Below are 15618 nucleotides of genomic sequence, written 5' to 3' on the forward strand. Positions count from 1 at the left end.
GCTTCTGGGTAGTCGCCGTACCATTGTGTTTATTATTGAGTCTTCCCAGTCATTTACATTTTTGATTTATTCTTTGCCAGTTAACTGGATAAGACTGGTCACCACTAGCTTGTGTCTGTACTCTTTACTTTTGTTTATTAGTATTCATTAAGCTAAGCAGTCAGTACTCAATTTCGGTTTGCTTAATAAATTAGCGAAATGGCTACTGCTGTATTTTTACAGGAAGCCAAAGATATGGGTCTTGCGGACCCAACTGAAATTAAAGAATACATACTCTCACGGTTCAATTACGAGCAAGAACGTGAGAAAGATGCTCGTGAAGAGCGTAGAATTCAGCGCGAATACGAGCGAGAACAGCGTGAACACGAGCAAAAGCAGCCTTGAACTCGACTTGGAACACGAGCGAGAACAGCGTGAACACGAGCAAAAACAGCGCGAACTCGACTTGGAACACGAGCGAGAACAGCGTGAACAACGAGACAAAGAACGAGAACATGAACTTGAAGTGCTGAAGCTCAAGCGAGATTCCTTGGCTTCAGACACGTCTGGTGCAGTTGGTCCAAGCTCCACGAGCGTTCTTCCTGCACATGTCCTGGCGACCCCACGCATCAAGCTTCCTTCATACAAGGAAAGCGAGCGAATCGAGCCGTACATAGCTCGTTTTGAGGACATGGCAGACATGTATCAACTGGATGAGGCAGCTAAGCGGATCCAATTTCTTAGTTTATTTGAGGGCCCTGCCCTCGATATTCTCCACAGAATTCGTGGAGACAATCTCACATATGAGATGATGAAAGCTGCACTCATTAAGGCGTATGGTCTCACAGTAGACGACGCCAAAGTTCAGTTCATGCGAGCTCGTCTCCAAGACAAGGAGACAGCTGTTCAGTTCCTTGATCGTCTCACAGCTTACTTAAATGAGTGGATGGAGAAAGATGAAACTCCTTCCACGCGTGAGGGGATAATTGACCTTATGCTGCGTACACAGCTAGAGAGGTCGTGGCCTGCTGAGCTCATAGCACAGCTTAAGATCTGCCAGGTGAAAGATGCCAGCCAAATGGCAGAAGGCTGACAGCATTCTTTACTGCATACGGGTATCAAGCTCGTAAGCAAAACACCTGGAGTAGAAAAGATACTGCCAAGTCTGGGAAGCCGTCTCAGACTGAATCCCAGCACCAAGGCCGTTCTCAGAGTAATGGTCAAGGTCCAAAACCGCAGTGGAAGGACCAGGGGCAAAACACTCAGAAACCTGAGTGGAAGAGGTACAACAAGTACCCTAACCAGCAGCAGTATCAGCCACGCAACCGACCGTCGGGACAAAGTTTTCACCACCAGCTCAAAGAGGCAGGAAGCGAATGCAGCCTTCATTCCTCAGCAGCAGCCTGGTGGTCACGTCCCTACCAGTGTGGGTACTTCCCCACAGTTCACTAGTCCCACAGTGACAGTGAACCCCCTCCACAGATGGCCAATGTTCCATCTCCCCAATATAACCTTCAAGGCACAATGTTTGCCACATCAATTCAGCAGCCTCAGGAGTGGCTAGCTGCTTCCTCCTGAGCCCTCCCACAGGTGACAGTACCTTCCTTGTTCAGCCAGGGTTTGTGGGAGGCATTCCTGTGAAGGTCCTGAGAGACAATGGTTCCTCAGGTTGCTCTGTTAAGCAGAGTTTAGTTCGGCCTGAGCAGTATGCAGGTCGACAGATCCATGCAAAGCTTATTGATGGATCAGTGAGATTGTTCCCTGAGGCATGTATCCAGGTGGCATCTCCATTTTATACTGATGCGACACTTGCAGTTGTCATGCCAGAGCCTCTATTTGACTTAATAGTAGGCAATATTCAAGGAGTCAAGGATAGTTGCTCCGATGATGGCCTTCTCAGACTTCGGCTGCTGCGGTAACACGAGCCATGACTGAGGCTCCAGATTGTGTCACCCCAGTGATCATTGAATCGCCGCAAGATCTGATGTGTAGTCAACTTGTTGTGCAAGAACAACATTCTGACCAGACACTTGCTGCCGTGCGGAACAAACAAAAGGGTCGAGTGATATTCACGGGGAGTCGAGCCAAGTTCCTTCGCAAACAAGGACGGCTCTACCGTGAGTCCACGAACACCCGAGGCGAGGTTCGACTGCAGTTTGTCGTTCCCGCCAAGTACCGCCCAGCAGTGTTACAATGGGGTCATTGTCCAGCCTCAGGAGGTCACCTGGGCAAAAGGAAGACCCAGGGCCGTATCCGAGCTGACTTTTTCTGGCCAGGGATGGGACGGGACATAGATAGTTTTGTCCGTTCCTGCAGTGTGTGCCAAAGTATCGCCACTACTCAGGGACATGCCCTTCCTGTGCCATTTATAACCACACCTGTAATCTCTGAGTCAGTTGAGAGACAGGGTAGTGGTGAAGTGGGTGCAGACCTGACGTCTCGCCCATTGGCCCCACAGGACACATTATGTCCAGGGCCTGTACATACATATTAAGTATTGTACTGTAGGTTAAGGGGGAAGTGAGAATTCCGCAGTGGCGACTTGAGGCTATGGAAGACCCAAGTTTGCATAAGGATTCTCAGCTTCCCGGTACTAATAAAAGTACTGTAGGTTAAGGGGGAAGTTCGAGAGAGAACTCCGCAGTGGCGACTTGAGGCTATGGAAGACCCAAGTTTGCACAAGGATTCTCAGCTTCCCGGTACTAACATAAGTATTGTAGGTTAAGGGGGAAGTTCGAGAGAGAACTCCGCAGAGGCGACTTGAGGCTATGGAAGACCCAAGTTTGCACAAGGATTCTCAGCTTCCCGGTACTAATATAAGTATTGTACTGTAGGTAAAGGGGGAAGTTTGAGAGAGAACTCCGCAGAAGCGACTTGAGGCTATGGAAGACCCAAGTTTGCACAAGGATTCTCAGCTTCCCGGTACTAATAGAAGTACTGTAGGTTAAGGGGGAAGTTCGAGAGAGAACTCCGCAGAGGCGACTTGAGGCTATGGAAGACCCAAGTTTGCACAAGGATTCTCAGCTCCCCGATACTAATATAAGTACTGTAGGTTAAGGGGGAAGTGAGAACTCTGCAGAGGCGACTTGAGGCTATGGAAGACCCAAGTTTGCACAAGGTTTCTCAGCTCTCCGATATTAATATAAGTACTGTAGGTTGAGGCACAGGTTGAGGACCCGTGTGCGGTTCGAGGCTATGGAAGACCCGAGTTTGCACAGGGATTCTCAACTTGCCGACCATAATCGTGTGCTAAAATTAATGGCGACCTCGAGTGTACTTTTCATAGCATGTACTGACTGCTAGCCAGAGAGAGTAATTGTAACATAATAAGAATTTTGTCTCATTGACACTTTTGATGCTCCACCTTAATTGGTTTTGCAGGTTCAGCAATGGGTGTAGCAGTTTTGCTGTGCGGACCAGCTGATCGTCTGCCGCACGCTGCCGCCTCTTCTCTGCCTTCGTCGTCGCCATATTATTTACTGTGTCATTTTACACGTAGGTACAGTTACACTACAACTGTCACACCTACACCGTGTATTACATACACCACGCTACACAGCAATTAGTTGTCAGTGTAAATGTAGCGAATTTTCGCTCAGTTTGACCTGAGTACAGGATTTTCACCGTCGTCACGGAGTTTTTCCCTCAAGCTTGCTTCTATTAACGTAAATACGAGGTTTTTTCGCTCACTGACGACTGCGACTTTCTCCTGTAGCAGGATAGCACACACACCACAGTGTGAATCTTGTGTGACTGAGTTAGGATTTATATGTATGTATATTGAAATCTTTCTTCTGAAGGAAGAAAGATTTAATTTTCATGGGGCGTAATGTCACGAATCAATTCGCGACATTTCCTTTTTGTGAGAAGCCACGAACTATTAGTGGAAAACTCACTGTGTATCGCTCAGTTAACCGTTTCTCTCTCCATTTCGGGGTATACTTTTCAAAATCATTCGTCACCGTTTTCAGGGGTGACCGATTTGATGCACGTCACTAAGTGCGCTACTGAGCGATACTATTGTTTCTTTATCGTTCGCCTCTGCTTCCCTCAACCGTTAGCCACGCCTTGCGTCTTGCCCATACAATGTATTTGAATTCAGTCTTGTGTTTGCTGTGACGGAGAAAGGGTCTGTGCTCAGAAGTGGAGAGGTCAGCTAGCACCCCCAAGCTCCATTAGTAGCCTACAGTTAATCCCAGTACTCCCACCTTAGCGGTGATACATAGCATTCATCGACTGGTATTTCTTTTGTGTATTTTGTAGTTTTAAGAGCTTAGTTAGGTGTTTTCCCTAGGCGTAAGTATTTAGCTTTTGTGTGAGTGAGCGAGTGCGTCTCATTGATTTGATTTGAAATGTAATGTTAAATTTATTTTTGTAATTAATAAATTTAACAGTTCTATTTCTTGAGCTTAATGTAGAGTAAATCTTGTTTCATTTCTCCATAATTAAGCTTATTTCCCATATAGCTCCTAGCTTGCATAAACGTTTTACTATTCATATCTGGTACTTAGACCAGTCTTGTATTAACTTAAAATCCGTTGTGCCAGGAGTTAATGCATCAGCAAGAACCTGATGTTATTATTATTAGTATTAGTTATTTATTGTCAGGGGTGATGTAACTTTCTCCAGAGGCTAACAGTACAGTAATTCAGCAATTGTGAGTAATTAGTCTCTGCTGTGTACTGTTGAGGAAGTTTATAAATTCTCGTTCTCAGAGAATCGTGCTAAGCCAACGTAAAGTAATCGTTGCTTGATGTAGCAAGACAACCATTGTCTCTGCTCTTCAATATTATTGAATATTATTATCAATTTAAATAATATTTAACCACTTATATCAAAATTTGCCGTGATATTATAAAAACCCCGTGACAACTTCCTATGACTTTAACATCCCTCACTAACCTCCTATCGGCCCTCCTAACCAGAAAATAATCTATCTGACTGCTATTTCCCCCAGACTCATACGTAATTAACCTACTGTCTCTTTTCCTAAAATATGTGTTGCACACAATCATGTCCGTTGCCTCCCCAAACTCGAGTATCCTTTCCCCTTCTGCATTCCTTAGACCATATGCACATCCCCCATGCACTCCTTCATAACCTTGTGCTGCTTCACCTACATGACCATTTAAGTCCCCTCCCAAAATCACTATCTCATCATCCCGCATACCACCCACTACACGTATTAAATCATCCCAGAATCTGTCTTTCTCTGATTCATCCAATCCTGCCTGTGGAGCATATGCCGATATAATCACAGCTATCTTTCTTCCCAACAGAATTTTCACTACCAATATCCTATCGCTTACTCTCAAAACATTCATAACATATTCCACCCATTTCTCCGCAACCATCACACCAACACCTCCATATCCGTTTGTCCCCCCCTGCCAAAACAACTTATAGCAACAGTCCTTCCCAACAATCTTTCTGGCTGATCCACCCCTGTACCGGACTTCCTGCAAACATGCCACATCCACCCACCTCCTACTGAATGCCTCAGCGACTTCCCCTGCTCTTCCCCTCAAACTTCCCACATTCCATGAACCCACCCTTATCCCCATGGGTGATTTACTGTCCTCAGGCTTGCTTTGAAACCTTTTTTGTTTTGTCATCTTCAGTATTAATAAATGGGGACAGACACAGCACAGGTCCCACTCACTGCACAATCCCAGGTCCAGGCAATGGATCCGGGACCCCTAGTCCACCAGCTTACCAGTGGCTGTGGTAGTGGCCTCGGGGCACCCTGCCAGGACAGCTGCAGGGACACCCTCCAAGCGCGTCTTGGCACTGCAACGATCCCGCCATTATACACCCACTGATAGGGCAGCCTCCTGGGGCGCTACTCCCAGGTTCGGGCCCCTCTCTATTGGGCGGAAGCGGCAGCCTGGGAACCGCAATGCCCTGTACCCTCTAGCGCAGGCCCGAGCCCCATCTCGCCCTGGACCCATGATCTATGCCGGCGGAACCCCCGCCACGCCTCCCCCCAGAAGTCCGCCACTAGGTAGCGGGGGCAAAGTTTTCTAGCCGCATGCCCTTGCTGGCGCCAACCCCTGTAACGTAGTGGCATACGTTGTGTGAAATGTAAAGTGCATGTGGTGTAGTGCATAGATAGTTAGAGAAAATGTTTGGGAGAGTATGCTGGTCTCCTCTCCATGTTACTGTCACACTGAAAAGGTCAGCAAAGGGGGATGGTTAGATAGCTAGTGAAACAGGAGCTCCAGCTCTTCCTATCACCAGCATTCCCATTCCCCCCGGGAGTACTACCCTGTTCGGCCCGTGCTACAGTACATATATCAGTGCACTGTTTTTTATGGAAAAACATGGAAACAAACAGTGCAATCATGTCGCCTATGCACCAAGAAATCACCTACCCACTGAGATGGCAATACTCACCACGCTACCACACACCACTTGCTACGCAACTTCCCATCCTTTTTGCAGCACTTGTATGGTGAGTAGAGCTCTAATGTTTTATAGGCAGATGTGTATTACTTCCTTGTGCATGAATATATTTATTTCTTTATTTGCAAGCCTTGACTTTTTTCCAAAAAATGTGTCTGTCAAACGTGGCCTTGGTACCTATTTGAGACCTGAAATGGTTAAGGCTTTCATAATGTTTCGTTTAAGAAACGGAGGCTTAAGCGTTGCAGCTGCACTAGGCTTACATGAAGTAGTGTTGGTAACAACTTTAACATATGGATGGGAGACTATGGTGTGGCATGAAAATGAAAAGTCAAGAATGAAAGTAGTGGAGATGGGACTGCTGAGGAATGTATGTGGAATAGGGAGAGTGGATAGGATACGAAATAATGTGATTCTTGAAGGATTTGGGTGAGGAAGTCTGTGGACACCAGAATTGAAGACAGTGTACTGAGATGATATGGTCAAGTGGAGAGAGAGGATAACAGTATGGTGATGAAAAAGGTATATCTGAGCGAATTTGAAAGAGGGAGGGGGTGAGGTAGGCCAAGGAAAAGGTGGAGGAATGTGGTAGATGAATGTGTGAGGAAGAGAGGTTTGGAAGTTGGTGAGGCTAGCGAACTGACAAGAGATTGAGCTGGCTGGATGAATATTGTGAGGAGACGTGCACGATCAGGGTTCTGGCAACCCTTTTTAACATGACAGCATCCAGATTGACTCTATCACGTATGTTTATGTGAAGCTACGGAACATGGTGAATGTTTTTGGTGTATCCAATGAAGCCAGAATTTCAGAGGCCTGAATGATGAGTGAATGGAGCGTGGCCCATTGGACTGTGCAAATCTGGGCCATCTGGACAATGCTACTCCTCATCCTGCCCTTGGGTGGGAAAGGAGGTCCGGATGATGATGATGATGACGATTCCCTTGAACAGGCCAAATGTAAATACATGATTTATCAATGTCACAGCTGTCATCAATACATGAAATATTTACTCTCTAAGGCTTTTTTTAATATTTATTTAAAATTATTACAGTATTAGATGTTCAATGGTCAAACACGAAATATTCTCTGTTGAGTTGCATAGTTGCCTACACAGTTTTGTATCTCGTCTGATGGGCGAGAGTCCGTACCCCAAATGACAGTGTTCACTGTACCTGTGACTAAAACACTTTATTCTAAAATCAGTTTATAAATCAATCTAAACAAAAAATTAAGTCTAAAACATCATCAAAATCAGTTTAAAAAGTCAAAACCCAATTCAAAACCTGGGGTAGGCCTATGACAGGCAGGGTAGGGTGGTATTTCTATCCACATCACTATTCTGGGGTATCACATCTAGGGGTATTGTAATTCGGGGTTTGCCTGTACTGGAAAGAGAAACAGTAGCAGAGTCAGCTAGAAAATCAGCATGCAGTGGAAGACATCATAGTGAGGAGAGGAAGGGGAAAAGCTGAGAAATGGTGTTGAAGTGCAGTCGAGCAATCAAGAAAAAGGTCAAAGATAGTCATGGGGCAGTTACAATGGGGAAAAAAAGAGGCTAAGGGTCATGGCTCATTAACTGTATACAAGTGAGGTGGGTATGAACCAAAAGAAAGGACATGGCCTGTGGAGACAGATGTTTTAACATATTATAGTGAACATCATCAGGTCTTTCGCTTGTATCTTCACAGGATTTGTACGAAAAACATAATTCACAAAGACAGAAGGGAGCATGAAAAACCCTCTCAGTTGACAAAGTAAAAGAGATTGGTACATATTCAGAATCAAATTTAAAGCGGTGAAACTCTGGAGAGAGACGAAACCCACCATTAACATGACAAAAATAATTGCTTAACCCTAATGCGCGGACAATGGACAGCCGACCCCCCCCCCCGGGTGGCGGGGTTTGATCGCGGTCTGAGTACCTGTACGAAAATATTAGCAAAAAATCAGAGATTAACCCTAGAACATTATACTTGGTATGGCAGATAGTACTTACATTCATCTTTCTCCAGAGACAGGTGCTGAGCCTTCGTGGGCTACCCAAGGACTTGTGGAGACTTGCAAAGTTGGGTAACAAAATCTTCACTTTCACACCTCCAGCAACCCGGTTTCCCCTTTACCACAGCCTCATTCTGTCACAGTAAACTTTATACTACAACGTACAGGTAGTTTGGAATCTGTATTTATACAACAAGCACTGAAAATAAGGCTAAAATCAACGAAGTGTACAGCCGACATGCAGCGCGGCAGCGGTCTTCCCATCACTCAACAAACATTTCCATTTTCACAGCTAAAAACACGTATACTACATTATTTTCAATCATATTACTTCCCAAAAGATCACCGCAGCGCGCTTTTTATTCTGCCTTACCCCTGTCACTTTATTCTCGTTCCTGTCGGCCGCTCGCATTGACTCGGAAGAGCTAGAACTCGCCATAATGTCACTTTGAAAGCCTGCAGTAAACTGACGCTAGACAGGGGCAAACCGTGAGAAAAAAAAGCTAGTGTGACAACTGGGGAAACAAGCGTTTCCTATTAGCATAAACTGCTTGTGAGAGGAGAGTGCAGATTTACAGTTCTGAACAGTCAGAGCGCTGCCATGTATCACAGCCAGGCTGGCCGGGCCGTGGGGGGGAGGGGGACATGATACTTGGCAACAACGGAGGTCAGTAGTACAAAGGTAAAGTATGCTAATTGTAGCTAAAGGATGGTGGTACTGATAGACAATACCAGCTGGAACATCCTTGCCCGTGTTTATTCAAAATTAACTCGAATTGCAAATGCGACGATCCACCGTTATGTCCTTTTTGGCGAGCATCGCAAACGCGATGCCCCGCGTTTTAGGGGTTAAAGTAACCACAACCAAGGAAATATCAGCCATAAACTGGCCATAGCTAATAAGAACCAGTACACTGGGTGGGATGATTGCCAGATATTCTAATAATTCAAGACCAAACTGCTGCAACAGGTGTATTTGTGGCAGGTGCAACAGAAAGCAGTTAAAACTCGTTGAAACACAAGGAGACTATGAACCTTAGCACAAGTAGACTATTTGTAATGAAAACTTTTCCAGGCAGCACATTTTACATGGACAACCTGCATACAAGTAGAGGTTGACCAAGGAACATGTTTAGAAGTAGATGGTCAAATGTTATGGGAAATAGCATCAAGGGCAGAACTAAAATCTATAATGAGGAAGATGGACAACATATCTTGTGGAGAGGAGAGAGAGGAAGGAGGATGAGGAGGCATAGTATGAGAAGAAAACAACTCCCAGTCAGCAGCATGAAACTACCAATGGGGTGGATAAGGAATGGGACAAAAAGAAGCGACAGTGACAGGAAAGTGAAAACTAAAAAGATTGTCCTCCAATACTGATCAATGGAAATAAAAAAAAATCTAAGGTGAACAGAGGCAGATCCAGGCAGGAGAGGGAACAAGTAAGAATGTCAAAGTGAGTAGGGATGCCTGTGTTAATCCTCTCATACACGAGGGCTTGGTAAAAAATCCAACCACTTGCACGTTTTTGACGCAGGTTGCGTCCAAGTGAAATCCAACCACCCACACTTTCTCAATTCACGTTGTGTCCAACCATACAGATTGTGGTATTTTTCGCCACAATTTTCAGTTGTGTCATTCAACTTTCTCCCCTGCCCTAATTTATAACTGTATTGTTATGAAAATGCTATACGTTATAAATGAACAAATAATCTTCCTGATCAAAAATAATAATAATAATAATAATAATAATAATAATAAAAAATAAATAAATAAATAAATAAATAAAAAAAATAATAACAAAGAAATTCCCATATTTTATTGTTCACTCATTTATTCAGTGCTGACTTCTCACAGATATACAGTATAAACATTTTCTCAATGCTTGTCGTGAGAAAGTTGTGCGGCATTCAACAAGCACTGACAAAATATTTATATATCTCTAAAAAAATTGGTGTTGAATAAATGAGTGAACAAAAAAATATGGTACTTCATTTTTTCTATTATTTATTCTGTTTTGTACCTCGTCTGACGGGCAAGAATCCACACCCCAAATGACAGTGTTCATCCCACCTATGACTAAAATGCATTAATCTAAGTCTGAAAACAGTTTATTAATCAACCTGAACACAAAATTTAAGTCTAAAATATCAAAATAGAAAAAAACAAAAGTTACACCGAGATCTAGCCATCACTAGGCAGGCTATAGTGGTATTTCTACCCCATTGTTAAGCTGGGGTACCACTTACCAGACTATAACATATCGAAGTTTGCCTCTATAACTGTGAGAAATCAGCAATGAATATATGAGTGAATGAGAAAATATGGTAATTTATTTTCTCTCTCTTTCTCTCTCCCCCTTTTTTTCTTTTTGTTCAATAAGATCATTTATTCATTTATAACATGTAGCAATTTCATAACAATACAGTTACAAATAAGGGAAGGGGAGAAAGTTGAATGGGAAAAGCTTCCAATGTCACGCACATTGCTGAGTGAGGGGTGTGTGGCGTGTAAGGTCTGGGACAGGCCGAAGGAGTCATGCAATGCTCGGAAGTGGTTGGATGCAGGTTGCGTTGAAAGAGTTCGAGAGGGTTAAGGACAAAGAGATCTTGAAAGAAGCTGTTCTAATAAATGTTCCCTACACTACAGGTGATCAATTAATCACTCCACAGGAAATGCTGCCAACTGTAGTCACCAAGAAGAAAAATCTGAGGGGGAAGGGAATGAAGGAGGGTGGTGAAGTCTGAAAGGTCAAGAAGGGCAGATGGAGAAAATACAGAAAGTTAACAGTGATCCACTGATGGAGAAAGACAAAAGCAGAAGTATGAGGGATGGGAGAAGAAATAAAAAGAGGTTCAAGGGGAACATCACTGCAGGTAAGGAGAGTAGTGTTGTATGGAGGAGGGGACCCAAGAAAAATATACACAGGAACAGGAATCAGGGAAGTAAGAAAGGCTTCCTGAACAGAGAGATGGTGATGATTATGCGAGTAAATCCAGAAACGAAGGTCCATACGATGAGTATGGAAGCCTCTGACATTTCACTGAAGAAGTGTATATCATTAAGTCTGGGAAGAGTGAGGTGGTTGTTTATGGCATTGAGGGCAGGAGTAACCAGGAGGTATGGGTAAACCAAGAACAGAAACAATCCAGGAAGACAAGGAGGGCATGATGTTCATGGAGGAGGAAGGCAGGTAGACAGAAGAAGAGATGGAAACAGAAGAGAGGGAAGGTGAAGGCTCAGGAAGGGTAGGAGGCAGGGGAGTAGATGAGAGTGGGGATGGAGGGGAATATATTTCCCCAATGAAAAGGGTAGGCAAGGAAGAGGTGTAGTGAAGGTAATTAAGGATACTTTTGTAAGGATTCTGCTTCCATAAGAGAAGACAAAGGTTAAGTGGAAACTGGAGACATCTCCATGGTGCTATTGTTTGGGCAAGAGGGATGTTGGGTAGGCTGGAAGGTACATGAAGAGATGTAGAGGGGGAAGAGACCAAGAACATGAGATAAGGAGGAGACGGCAGTATGTTTACATTTGCCTGTGCAGAGAGAAATGAGGAGAAGACTGGTAGCAAACTGAATGCAAAGCAGGCAGGGTAGAGGATGCAGAACTAATGAAAGGAAAAAGGGACGAAGAATCAGGAAGGAACAGAAGGGCAGCAAAAGAATTGCTTCGTTTTGGGAGCAATATATGGCTCCAATATGGTTGCACACATCAGCCTTGGTCACCTAATGGTGGCTCTCCATGCTGCTTGATCTCTGGCAGACTCCCAGTTCAGTCCCTTAACCCTGAGGTCACACTTAATGACTGTCCCATGTCTTTTTTGGTCTAACCCTCGCAACCCCACCCCTAAATAAACGCTTCTCACTTTCTGCACCCAATATCATCCCCCATCCTCTCCACATGCCCAAACCACCACAATCTACCTCTCCTCATCACAACGCCAATACACTCCAGTCCCATCCTACCTCTCAACTCTTCCATCGTAAACCTAGCCTCCCAGGCCTTGCACTCAGGGACGCATTGCACATCCACCTAATCATTGTCATTTCTGTATGTATGAGCCTGTGGATATCCTCTTCCTTTACTGCCCAAGTCTCACTACCATACAGCATTACACTCCTAATACATTCTGCATACAAAAATCCCTTAGCACATAAGGACAGCCCTCTAAATGTCAGGAGGGGAAAAAGCTCCCTGAACTTCTTCCAACCATCCTCACTCTAGTAACAGAGCTAGCTCTAACCTCACTTCTAGCACATAACGTATCTCCCAAATAATAAAACTCTTCCACACACTCAAGAGACTCACCAGCAAGTTCAATTCTTCACCCCTGACAATCTCCACTTGCTCTCCCCAACACACTGCACACATAAAATTAGCATTATTTCGCAAACTACCTCTAATACTATCTCATATGCACCCACTTATCACAAACACTGCACAAGATGGAATTACTTCCCACACCCTTGTGGCAAACTGCACATGGCCACTCTCCCTCTTCTTTAACAGTACTGTCACCAACCCTTGATATCATCACATTTGTTTTATCCATATTTACTCTTAAGTTCACTCTCAACTTAAATGTCATGACCAACTTGCCTCGCCCCAGGCTCCTGCGCTCCTCATGGGGCGACATCGGACTGGATAATGGATGGATGGATACTCTTAAATCCTTGTGCCCCATAACATCTCCCCACTTCCTAAATCTTTCCTCCACTTCCCTTTCACTCTCAGCAATCAACACCAAATCATCAGCATACAACATCTCCCATGGTAGTCCACTTCTGAAGTTACGTGAGAGAGCTTAAAGTGCCACGATAAGCAACAAGGGACTCAAAACCGACCCGTGATGCACACCAACACTCACGGACAACTCATCACTCAAATTTCTATTACCTGTGTGCAAGTACCCACACGCATGGCCATAACCACCCTAACCAGCCACTTGTCGATCCCAAGCTTTCTTACTGCCCACTTCACCTCTCTAGGGACTCTGTCAAAGGTCTTCTCCAAATCAACAAAAACAATGCACAGTTCCCTTTTTTTTTCCTATATATTTTTCCTGAAGTTGGCAAACAATGAATATGGCATCAGTGGTTCCCCTGCCTGCCATAAACCAAAACTGCATCTCATCAATATTCACTCTTTCTCTAATCATACCTTCTAGAACACTCTCCATTACCTTCATTATCTGATCTAAAAGCTTTATATCTCCATAATTTCCTCTTTCCAGGGCATCATCCTTCCCCTTATATACATCTACAATTACACTCTTCAGTCAATCAGGTACTAAAGCTAAAACACTAGAAGAGCTGGCAACCTGCAACACAGTAGTAGTACAGGCCACATGCACACAGGATTTGTCAGGAGAGTGTTCTAAGCTACAGGTGCATTGACAGGCTTCTCCAAGGGTAAGGCAAGTTTTTCAATTAATACATGACACTTCTCCTTCAAAAAATGTTGATGGGATATTTTCTGTATGAGGCTTCATGTAGTGCTGCTGTTGGGTGGCTGCCCTTTCCTCTCCTCCATCCTTCTTTCCTTCCATCCTCTTCTGTCTTTCTTTCCTTCATTCTTCCTTGTCCTTCTGCATACGGGTGACTTTACACTCCCTCTTCTGTCTTTCTTTCCTTCATTCATCCTCTTCCTTCTGTCTGTGGGCGACTCTACACTGTGATAAGCCAAACGGTTTCCTGTACACCAGGAAACCATTTACTATGCTGGGTGGTAACCATATCACCAAATTTTGACTCCTGGTGGTTTAGTGGGTAATTATTGAGCTCCAATCAGATTGAGCCGGTGAAAGTTTATATCCAAGGGATGGTTGCGGTTGACTGCTCATGTATTGCCACTCAGGGATGAGTGAGGTTGGTCACTCTCATCTTAAATGTCGGGACCAACTGCCTAGCCCCAGGCTCCTACGCTCCCCATGGGACAACGTAGGATTCGATGATGGATGGATGGATGGATGGCTGTACGGTGACCTCCACAGTTTGGGCAAGATATGAAGCTGGAAGTAGAGACAGAGGAAGTACCAGCTTGAGCACAGTTGGGGCAGACACCCTGTGATTGGCAGTACTTGAGTGGGTGGCCAAAGTACCAGCAGGAAGTGCACTGAAGAGGGGGGGAGGAATATACTGTATTCATGAACAAGGAGAACATGCCCCTGATGGAGTCAAATATTATTTTGGCAATGTTAGCTGGTTGTTGGTGGAATACAGGGGAAGTGATGGTAAACAATGGACAGTGAACCAGGTGATGTTGTTTGGAAAGAGTGAGCAAATATCATCAGAACAGTCAACAAATTTCCGTTACCAAAGGATAAAACAGACTGCTGATGGAAAGTGCCTTTAGAGGAATTATTTAACTGGGCATCTGGAGAGACTGAAATGGGATTACCAGAAGGATCAACAGTAGACTTTTTCAGCCTGGGCTGCAGTGAGCACCGAGATCACAAAAGCAGCTGAGTCATGCAGCGAATGTGACGTCAGGTCCTACTTGGCATAACAGAGATGAAGTGAGAAGTCATCGGTACGTGAGGTGACGTAAAAAATGTTGGGATCATGTCTGGGGCCTGAAGAGAAAGGTGTTTAAGGAAGGGTTTGTGAGTAGGAAAGCAGGGCAAGGATAGGATACAGAAACCAGTGGCTGGAAGGGTAAACGCAGAAAAGATGGCAAGTAAACAAAGCTTAAAAGTTACTACAAAAGAAGATGAACATGTGGATGGAGTTACGGATGTAAGGGGTTGTGAGGTGGGAGCTCGTAGTTGTTGTTCAAATGGACAGTTATAATACTGTACTATTTTCATGACTTACACTGACATGAAAATGAGATTTGGTGTATGAAGTTCATGTAGCTTTCTTACTGATGCTGATGTTAATGTTCATGATGTTGTTGCTGTGGTTATTCCTACTCAACCCTGATCATATGTAGCCCAACAGACCCACTGACTAAAGGTAAACAACCACCCCAGTGGGGTCATCCCACGTTTCTTATGTTGTTGATGTATCTGTGTACTAGTGAGGTCCACAAAACCCAACTCACATTATCAAGCACTGCACAACACATGCAACACTAAGACACAGACATAACATCAATGACATAAGGAACCCATGGAAAAACCTCACAGGGGCTGTTGCTTACTGCAATCAATGGATATGCTGGGCCAGCTTCATTGAGGTTGAGTAATAACAACATAAAACAACAACATTAATGGCAAAGTTACATGAGCTT

At 44.4% G+C, this 15618-nt stretch overlaps 1 protein-coding gene across 1 annotated transcript in view; it reads right to left on the reverse strand.

Moving 5' to 3' along the window:
* LOC145413616 (uncharacterized) overlaps positions 1 to 15618 on the reverse strand; it is a 569601-nt gene that overhangs the window by 360587 nt on the left and 193396 nt on the right. The gene's annotated exons all lie outside the window — the stretch shown is intronic.

This window comes from Coenobita brevimanus, chromosome 97 (assembly GCF_032717465.1).
Source record: "Coenobita brevimanus isolate Jiangsu-jjx chromosome 97, ASM3271746v2, whole genome shotgun sequence".
NCBI lineage: Eukaryota > Metazoa > Arthropoda > Malacostraca > Decapoda > Coenobitidae > Coenobita > Coenobita brevimanus.